Source organism: Piliocolobus tephrosceles, chromosome 1, assembly GCF_002776525.5.
Source record: "Piliocolobus tephrosceles isolate RC106 chromosome 1, ASM277652v3, whole genome shotgun sequence".
Lineage (NCBI taxonomy): Eukaryota > Metazoa > Chordata > Mammalia > Primates > Cercopithecidae > Piliocolobus > Piliocolobus tephrosceles.
Window position 1 is genome coordinate 210,853,421 of NC_045434.1, and position 10,216 is coordinate 210,863,636.

At 48.7% G+C, this 10,216-nt stretch overlaps 1 pseudogene; it reads left to right on the top strand.

The window, feature by feature from the left end:
• Positions 1-8,598: 8,598 nt before the first annotated feature.
• Positions 8,599-9,421, top strand: LOC111528852 (annotated as a pseudogene).
• The last annotated feature ends 795 nt before the right edge of the window (positions 9,422-10,216 follow it).

Sequence of the window (10,216 nt, forward strand, 5' to 3'; positions counted from 1 at the left end):
TTTATTTATTTATTTATTTATTTATTTATTTATTATTATTATTTTTTGATATGTAGTCTTGTTGTGTCACCCAGATTAGAGTGCAGTGGCATGATCTCGTCTCACTGCAACCTCTGCCTACCAGATTCAAGCGATTCTCCTGCCTCAGCCTCTTGAGTAGCTGCACTGCAGGCACCCACCACCACGCCTGGCTAATTTTTGTGTTTTTAGTAGAGGCAGGGTTTCACCATGTTGGCCAGGCTGGTCTCAAACTCCTGAACTCAGGTAACCCATCTGCATCAGCCTCCCAAAGTGTTGAGATTATAGGCGTGAGTCACCACGTCTGGCATTTTTGGGTCTTCCTTTCACATTAGAGGCTATCTTCCCTTTGCCCAAAATCTGTAGCCCAACTCCGTGGACCTGTTGGAATATTTCACAGGAGACTATTGTTTTGACTCCTTTTATTATTTCTCCTTGGGCAGAAATTGTGCGACCAAAGTGATAACATAATGGTTTATTTGAGCATTTGTATACCAGGCTTAGAGTTGGCTAATTTAATTCTTACCTCAACTCTGTTTACCAAGTACTACTATTATTGACCTTCTATGAGGAAACTGAGGCACAGAAAGGCCAAGTAACTTGGCCAGAGTCACATAGCCAGTCTGTGGCAAAACTGAGGTCCTTGGTTCCAGAGCCCATGCTACTAATCACCTCTAATCAGTCTCCTTATTTGGAACCCGGGGGACTTCTTTATAGAAAACAACCACAACATTGTAACACCACTTACTAAATGCCAGACACTGTTCTGAACATATTATCTGTATAGATTTCTTTAATCCCTAACAGGCCAATGAAGTAGGTGCCACATTTAGTCCTATTTTACAAAGAACCTTCTAGAGGTTCAACTTACCCAAGGTCACCAGACAGTGAGAGCAGTGTCCGAGTTTCAAATCTAGGCTGGGTGTGGTGCCTCACACCTGTAATACCAGTACTTTGGGAGGCCAAGGCAGGAGGATCGCTTGAGCCCAGGAGTTCTAGACCAGTCTGGGCAATACAGTAAGACCTCCATCTCTACAAAAAATTTAAAAATTAGCTTGGTGTGGTGGCATCTGCCTGTGATCCAAGCTACTCAGGAGGCTGAAGCAGGAGGATTGTTTGCCCAGGAGGTCAAGGCTGCAGTGAGCCATGATTGTGCCACCTCCAGCCTGGATGACAGTTCAAGACCCTGCCTTAAAAAAAAAAAAAAAAAAATTTAACATGTAGGTTTTCTCTCCCTGGAGCTCTCACTTTCTTTTTTCTTTTCGGGCCTCAGGAGCAGAGTGGAGTTTATCACCCTCCTCAGTTCATGGCCCACCACCGTCCTCAGCCTGGGCAAAGCCTGGCTTATTTTATTCCATTATTTTCTTTTTGTTTTTGAGACAGAGTTTCTCTGTCACCCAAGTTGGAGTGCAGTGGCGCTATCTCAGCTCACTGCAAACTCCGCCTCCTGGATTCAGGCAATTCTCCCACCTCAGTCTCCCAAGTATCTGGGATTGCAGGCACGCACCACCATGCCCAGCTAATTTTTGTACTTTTTGTAGAGACGGGGTTTCACCATGTTGCCCAGGCTGGTCTCTAACTCCTGGGCTCAAGTGATCCTCCTGCCATGGCCTCCCAAAGTGCTGGGATTCTAGGCATGTGCCACCGTGTCTGATCTATTTCATTATTTTCTCCAGTTACTCCCAACCCCAGTCCCTCTTCCCTCCCCCTCCTAGGCCCTCACTAGGGTGTTCATCTGTCTTTAAATCTGCATGTATAGCAATAACCAGACATTTATTCAGCACCTACCATGGTGCCAGGTGTTGCTCTACATCAGGGAGCAACAAACCACAGCCCATTGACAGATTTTATACAACCTACAAGCTAAAAATGGTTTTTTTTTTGGTTTGTTTTTTTTTTTTGAACGGAGTCTCGCTCTGTCACCCAGGCTGGAGTGCAGTGGCCGGATCTCAGCTCACTGCAAGCTCCGCCCCCCGGGTTTACGCCATTCTCCTGCCTCAGCCTCCCAAGTAGCTGGGACTACAGGCGCCCGCCACCTCGCCCAGCTAGTTTTTTGTATTTTTTAGTAGAGACGGGGTTTCACCGTATTAGCCAGGATGGTCTCGATCTCCTGACCTCGTGATCCGCCCGTCTCGGCCTCCCAAAGTGCTGGGATTACAGGCTTGAGCCACTGCGCCCGGCCTAAAAATGGTTTTTATATATATATATTTTCTTTTTTGGGATAGAGTCTCACCCTGTTGCCCAGGCTGGAGTGCAATGGTGCCATCTCAGCTTACTGCAACCTTCGCCTCTTGAGTTCAAGTGATTCTCCTGCCTCAGCTTCCCCAGTAGCTGGGACTACAGGCGCCTGCCACCACACCTGGCTAATTTTTTTTTTGTATTTTTAGTAGAGATGGAGTTTCACCATGTTTGCCAGGGTGGTCTCGAACTCCTGACCTCAAGTGATCTGCCCTGCCCACCTCGGCCTTCCAAGGTGTTGGGATTACAGGCAAGAGCCAACGCACCTGGCCAGTTTTTACATTTTTAAATGGCTGAAAAAAAAAATCAAAAGAATACTGTTTTGTGACACCGGAAAATTATATGAAATTCAAATGTCAGTATCCATGTCTAAGTTTTACTGGTGCACAGCCACGCTCATTTTTTTGTTTGTTTTTTTCAAGACGGAGTCTCCCTCTGTTGCCCAGGCTGGAGTGCAGTGGTGTGATCTCGGCTCACTGCAACCTCTGCCTCCTGAGTTCAAGCGATTCTCCTTCCTCAGCCTCCTGAGTAGCTGGGATTACAGGTATGTGCCATCACGCCTGGCTAATTTTTGTATTTTTAGTAGAGACAGGGTTTCTGCATGTTGACCAGGCTGGTCTTGAACTCCTGACCTCAGATGATCCATCTGCCTTGGCCTCCCAAAGTACTGGGAGTATAGGCGTGAGCCACTGCACCCGGCCCACGCTCATTTTTTATGTACATCTCTGGTTGCTTTCATGCCACATTGGCAGAATTGAATAGTTATAGCAGAGATTGTATGGCACAAAGCCGAAAATACTGACCGTCTGGCCCTTTACAGAAAAAAGAAAATTGCTGACCAGTGCTCCAGAGGTTGGGGATACTCTAGGGAACGTATGTGTTTAATTTATATAAATAGAATAATGGTTTAACTGGGGCCAGGGAGCAAATTCAATCTGGGATTTTTGAGAGTGACGGAGAGGCTATTAATTACTGGGACAACTTAGGGTCAACTATCTGTCCCTGGAAAGCAAGGATGCATGATTATCTCTCTCTAACCCTCATTCTGCCCAAGATCACTGGCTTTGTTTGTTGTATTTTAAGAATGTGTTGGCCAGGCACAGTGACTCAACCCCGTAATCCCGGCACTCTGGGAGGCTGAGGAGGGTGGATCACCTGAGGTCAGGAGTTCAAGACCAGCCTGGCCAAGATGATGAAACCCCATCTCTACTAAAAACACAAAAAATTAGCCAGGCGTGGTGGCGGGCGTGTGACAGAGCAAGACTCCCCATCTCCAAAAAAAAAAAAAAAAAGAATTTGTTGGCCAGGCATCGTGGCTCACACTTGTAATCCCAGCACTTTGGGAGGCCAAGGTGGGATGATTGTGTGACCTCAGGAGTTGGAGGCCAGCCTGGGCAACATAGCAAAACCTCATCTCTACTAAAAATACAAAAATTGGCCGGTCGTGGTGGCTCATGCCTATAATCCTAGCACTTCGGGAGGCTGAGATAGGTGGATCACTTGAGGCCAGGAGTCGAGACCAGCCTGGCCAACATGGCGAAACCCCAACTCTCCTGAAAATTAGCTGCACATGGTGGCACACACCTGTAATCCCAGCTACTTGGGAGGCTGAGGCACGAGAATTGCTTGAACCGGGGAGGTGGAGGTTGCAGTGAGCTGAGATTGTGCCACTGCACTCCAGCCTGGGTGACAGCCTCTGTCTTAAAGAAACAAAACAAAACAAAACAAAAATTAGCCAGATGAGGTGTTGTGAGCCTGTAGTCCCAGCTACCTTGGAGGCTGAGGTAGGAGCATTACTTAAGCCCAGAAAGTTAAGGCTTCGGTGAGCTCTGACAGTGTCACTGTATTTCAGCCTGGGAGACAGAGCAAGACGCTGTCTCAGAAAAAAAAAAAAAAAAAATTTCTCTGGGTTGTAGCCCTAGAATAGGACTCAGCAGACTATGGCCCATAGGCCACATCTGGGGCATGGCAGTTTCTGTACAGTCAGCGAGCTAATTTTTAAATGACTAGGGTAAAAAATCGAAGGAAGAATCATATTTTGTGACACATTAAAATGACATGGAGCCTGGGCGTGGTGGCTCACACTTGTAATCCCAGCACTTTGGGAGGCCAAGGTGGTAGGATCACTTGAAGCCAGGAATTCAAGACCAGCTTGGCCAACATGGTGAAATCCGTCTCTATTAAAAATACGAAAATTAGCCGGGCGTGGTGGTGTGCATCTATAATCCCAGCTACTCAGCAGGCTGAGATACAAGAATCGCTTGAATCCGGGAGGTGGAGGTTGCAGCGAGCCAAGATTGCACCACTGCACTCCAGCCTGGGTGACAGAGTAGAGTCTGTTCCAAAAAAAAAAAGAAAAAGAAAATAGCATGGGGTTCACATTTCAATGTCCATAAAGGTTTCAAAACAGCCCCACCCACTCATTTGCATATCACCTAAGGTTGTAACAGTGCCTTTGTGGTCTGCAAAGCCTAAAATATTTACTATCTGGCAGGGCTCCGTGGCTCACGCCTGCAATCCCAGCACTTTGGGAGGCTGAGGCGGACGGATCACGAGGTCAGGAGATTGAGACCATCCTGGCCAACATGGTGAAACCCTGTCTCTACTAAAAACCCAAAAATTAGCTGGGCGTGGTGGCGCGTGCCTGTAATCCCAGCTACTTGGGAGGCTGAGGCAGGAGAATAGCTTGAACCAGGGAGTCGAAGGTTGCAGAGAGTCAGAGGTTGCACTGCACTGCAGCCTGGCAACAGAGAGAGACTCCATCTCAAGAAAAAATAATAAATAAAATAAAATAACTGTTTTTTTTTTTTTTAAAGCAGATTGGTCATTTTATTTTATTTATTTATTTTTCTGAGACAGGGTCTCCCTCTGTTACCCAGGCTGGAGTGCAGTGGTGTGATCACAGCTCACTGTAGCCTTGACTTTTCCGGATTCAGGTTATCCTCCCACTTCAGCCTCCCAGGTAGCTGAAACTACAGGTGTACACCACCATACTTGGCTAATTATTATAATTTTTGTAGCGACAGGGTTTTCCCAGGCTGGTCTTCCTGTTTTCAACAGGTTTTCTCGTTGCCCAGGCTGGTCTGGAACATGTGGGCTCAAGAGATCCACCCGCCTTGCTTGGTCTCCTGAAGTGCTAGGATTACAGGCGTGAGCCACCACACCTGGTCTTTTTTTTTTTGAAACAGGCGTGAGCCACCACACCTGGTCTTTTTTTTTTTGAAACAGACGCTTGCTCTGTCACCCAGGCTGGAATGCAGTGGCACACTCTTGGCTCACTGCAACCTCCACCTCCCAAGTTCAAGTGATTCTCATGCCTCAGCCTCCTGAGTAGTTGGGACTACAGTTGCCCCCTGACAACACCTGGCTAATTTTTTTTTTTTCTTTTGAGATGGAGTCTCACTCCCGTGGTGCAGGCTGTAGTGCAGTGGCACGATCTTGGCTCACTGTAACCTCCACCTCCCAGGTTCAAGTGATTCTCCTTCCTCAGCCTCCTGAGTAGCTGGGATTACAGGCATGTGCCACCACAACTGGCTTATTTTTGTATTTTTTAGTAGAGACGAGGTTTCACCTTGTTGGCCAGGCTGGTCTCGAACTCCTGACCTCAGGTGATCCACCCGCCTCGGCCTCCCAAAGTGCTAGGATTACAGGTGTAAGCCACCGCGCCTGGCCTAATTTTTGTATTTTTAGTAGAGACAGGGTTTCACCATGTTGGCCAAGCTGGTCTAAAACTCCTGACCTCAGGTGATCTGCCTGCCTCAGCCTCTCAAAGTGCTATCTATTCTTTAATGGAAAAGTTCACCAACCCTGGCACCAGGTGATCGCTTCTAACTGCTGCAGTGTATGGGATAGTGAATAGTATGACTCCACCATAGTTTACTTGCTGGTTCCCCTGGTGATTGTCCCTGTGCTCAGTTATTCTAGGCACTGAGGATATAGCAAAGGAGCCAGGAAAAGTCCTTTCCTCTGGGAGCTTACAGTGGTCGGTGCTGGGTTCAGATCCCTTATTCAGCATAGACACCATTCCCAGCTCTTGATGTCGATGGTTGTTTGAATCCTCACAATAATTTTATAACATTGTCTCCATTTTTCAGGTGAGGAAACCAGCTCAGAAATGCCAGGATGGGCTTTGAGCTCCACCCCAGACTGGCTATGGCACCTGGGCTCTTAGCTCCTTGCTCTCCTGCCTGTCTGCACAGCCTGGCCAATCCTCCACCTGTCTCATTCCCACCTTCCTAATTTTTTTTTTTTTTTTGCCTTTTTTTTTTTTTTGAGACTGAGTCTCGCTCTGTCTCCCAGGCTGGAGTGCAGTGGTGCGATCTCGGCTCACTGCAAGCTCCGCCTCCCGGGTGCCTGCCATTCTCCTGTCTCAGCCTCCTGAGTAGCTGGGACTACAGGCACCCGCCACCGCGCCCGGCTAATTTTTTTGTATTTTTAGTAGAGACGGGGTTTCACCGTGGTCTCGATCTCCTGACCTTGTGATCCGCCCACCTCGGCCTCTCAAAGTGCTGGGATTACAAGCGTGAGCCACCGCGCCCGGCCTTTTTTTGCCTAATGAGTGTAAAATACTCTCTCATAATGTCATTTTCTTTTTTTTTTTGAGACACAGTTTCACACTTGTTGCCCAGGGTGGAGTGTAATGGTGCGATCTCAGCTCACTCCAACCTCTGGCCCTCGGGTTTAAGCGATTCTCCTGCCTCAGCCTCCTGAGTAGTTGGGATTACAGGCTTGCACCACCACGCCCAGCTAATTTTGTATGTTTAGTAGAGAGGGGGTTTCTGCATGTTGGTCACGCTGGTCTTGAACTCCCGACCTCAGGTGATCCACCCGCCTCGGCCTTCCAAAGTCCTGGGATTACAGGTGTGAGCCACGGCACCCGGCCCATAATGTCATTTTCATTTGCATTTCTCTGATATCTCTCGAGTTTGAATATTTCTGGAATCTGAGCTCTTAACTGTTGATTTCCTTCTTTAAATCAAACTAGTATGTTTTCTAAACAAGTTGAAAAAACATTTTAACAAAGAAGTTTGCAGACATTTCCATACATGCCTCCCTCCTTTGCTGCAACTTGAGGCATATGTTCTAGAAAAGAGACACATAGGTCTTGGTGTAACTTGCCTCATCCAGAACACGGGGGGCCAAGTTCAAGTCACCCACCAGACTTGAGACTTCTTCCAAATCAGTAACAGCTCTAGGGCTCTATTTCCTCCTCTGTAAAACGGGGGTAGTAAGAGTACGGACCTCATATCATAGGGTTATGAGGACAATTAAAGTGCTTGGTTCAGTCAGACCCTGGCAGCAGCCTCAGCAGCTCTCCTCTTCTCTGGCTCTCCTTCCCATCTCCTTTTCTTTTCCCTCCCCTTCCCTCCCGTCCCCACCCCTCCCCTCCCCATGAAGTCTCACTCTGTCGTGCAGGCTGGAGTCCAGTGGTGCAATCTTGGCTCACTGCAACCTCAGCCTCCCAGGTTCGACCAATTCTTATGCCTCAGACTCCTGAGTAGCTGAGATTACAAACACGTTCCACCACGCCAGGCTAATTTTTGTATTTTTAGTAGAGATGGGGTTTCACCATGTTGGCCAGGCTGATCTCAAACTCCTGACCTCAAGTGATCCACCCACCTCTGCCTCCTTTAAGTGCTGAGATTACAGGCGTGAGCCACCATGCCCAGCCTTCGTTTTCTTTTCTTTCTTTTTTCTTTTCTTTTTTTTTTTTGGCTGTTGTTTCTGAGACACAGGCTCACTCTGTTGCTCAGGCTGGAGTGCAGTGGCATGAACATGGCTCACTGCAGCCTCAATCTCCTGGACTCAAGCAATCCTCCCCTCTCAGCCTCCCAAGTTGCTGGGCCTACAGGTGCATGGCACCATGCCAGACTAATTTTTTTTTTTTTTTTGAGACAGAGTCTTGCTCTGTCGCCCAGGCTGGAGTGCAGTGGCACGATCTCGGCTCACTGCAAGCTCTGCCTCCCGGGTTCACGCCATTCTCCTGCCTCAGCCTCCCGAGTAGCTGGGACTACAGGCGCCCGCCACCTCGCCCGGCTAGTTTTTCATATTTTTTAGTAGAGACGGGGTTTCACCGTGTTAGCCAGGATGGTGTCGATCTCCTGACCTCGTGATCCGCCCTTCTCGGCCTCCCAAAGTGCTGGGATTACAGGCTTGAGCCACCGCGCCCGGCCGACTAATCTTTTTTTTTAAATTTTTTGTAGAGACCAGGTCTTGCCTTATTGCCTGGGCTGATCTCAAACTTCTGGGCTCAAGCGATCCTCCTGCCTTGGTCTTCCAAACCTGGGATTACAGACGTGAGCCATGGCACCTGGCTGCTATCTCCTTTTCGTTTCTGAAAACATGGCCTCTGGTGTGGGTATCTCTGATGGTGTCATCAAGGTGTTCACTGACATGATGGTAGGCAAATCTTCAACGCCAGAGGAGGTGAAGAAGCGCAGGAAAACGGTGCTGCTCTTCTGCCTGAGTGAGGGTGAGAACATCGCCCTGGAGGAGGGCAAGGAGACCCTGGTGGATGATGTGGGTTGGACCGTTGACGACCCCTATACTACCTTTGCCAAGATGCTGCCAGACAAAGGCTGCTGCTGTGTCCTCTGAGGGGATGGAACTCATGAAACCAAGGAGAGCAAGGAGGTCCTGGTGTTTGTCTTCTGGGCCCCTGAGTCTGCACCCCTTAAGGGCAAAATGATGTATGCCAGCTCTAAGGATGCCATTGAGAAGCTGACAGGGGCCAGACCTGGTAGCTCACGCCTGTAATCCCAGCACTTTGGGAGGCCAAGGCGGGTGTATCACTTGAGGTCAGGACTTCAAGACCAGCCTGGCCAACATGGTGAAACCCCATATCTACTAAAAATACAAAAATTAGCTGGGTGTGGTGGCATATGCCTGTAATCCCAGCTAGTCGGGAGGCTGAGGCAAGAGAATTGCTTGAACCCAAAAGGTGAAGTTGCAGTGAGCAGAGATCACACCACTGCATTCCAACCTGGGCAACAGAACGAGACTCCATCTCTAAAAAAAAAAAAAAAAAAAAAACCACAAAACAAAAGAAGTCGACAGGGATCAAGCATGAACAAGCGAACTGCTACAAGGAGGTCAGGGACCGTGGCACCCAGGCAGAGAAGCTGGGAGTGGCGCTGTCATCTCCCTGGAGGGCATGCCTTTGTGAGTCCCCTCCAGCCCCATGCCTGGAACATCTGGCAGCCCCAGACCTGCCCTTGGGGGTTGCAGGCTGCCCCCTTCCTGCCAAACCTGAAGTGCTGGGGGGGATCCCAGCACAGGAAAGGCAATCCCTTCCAAACAGCCTGCCACCCCAGGGCCTTCCCAGCACCTGGATTTTCTTCCTCCCTCCATCCCTGATGTTTCTGGTCTTCCCAAACCACTTTTTTGTTGTTGTTGTTTAATTTTGAGACAGAATCTAACTCTGTTGCCCAGGCTGGAGTGCAGTGGTGCAACCACAGCTCACCGCAGCCTTGACCTCCCAGCCTCAAGCAATCCTCCCACTTCTGCCTCTGAAGTAACTGAGACTACGTGTCACCACACCTGGCTAATTTTTATACTTTTTGTAGAGATAGGGTTTTTCTCTGTTGCCCAGGCTGGTCTCAAACTCCTGGGCTGAAGTGATCCTCCCACTTCAACCTCCCAATGTGCTAGGATTGTAAACATGAGCCACTGCATCCAGCCCCAAACCGATTTTGATCTTCTGTTTCCTCTTGTGTTGAAGCAGACTAAAGTGTCCCCAGGGACCCCAGTTTGGGGGAGGGGGCTGTATTTTTTTTTTTAACAACACCCCTACTACCCGTGCTCCCAACTCCTAGCCACAGTAGTGACTTGATACTGGTCTGTGTATGAATGGAATGTTGTGAGATGGTCCCTCCCCTTGCTGGCTGGTCCCTCTCCCTTTTCCCCTGGTCACGGCCACTCATGGAAGTAGGACCAGTAAGGGATTGATATGGTTTGGCTG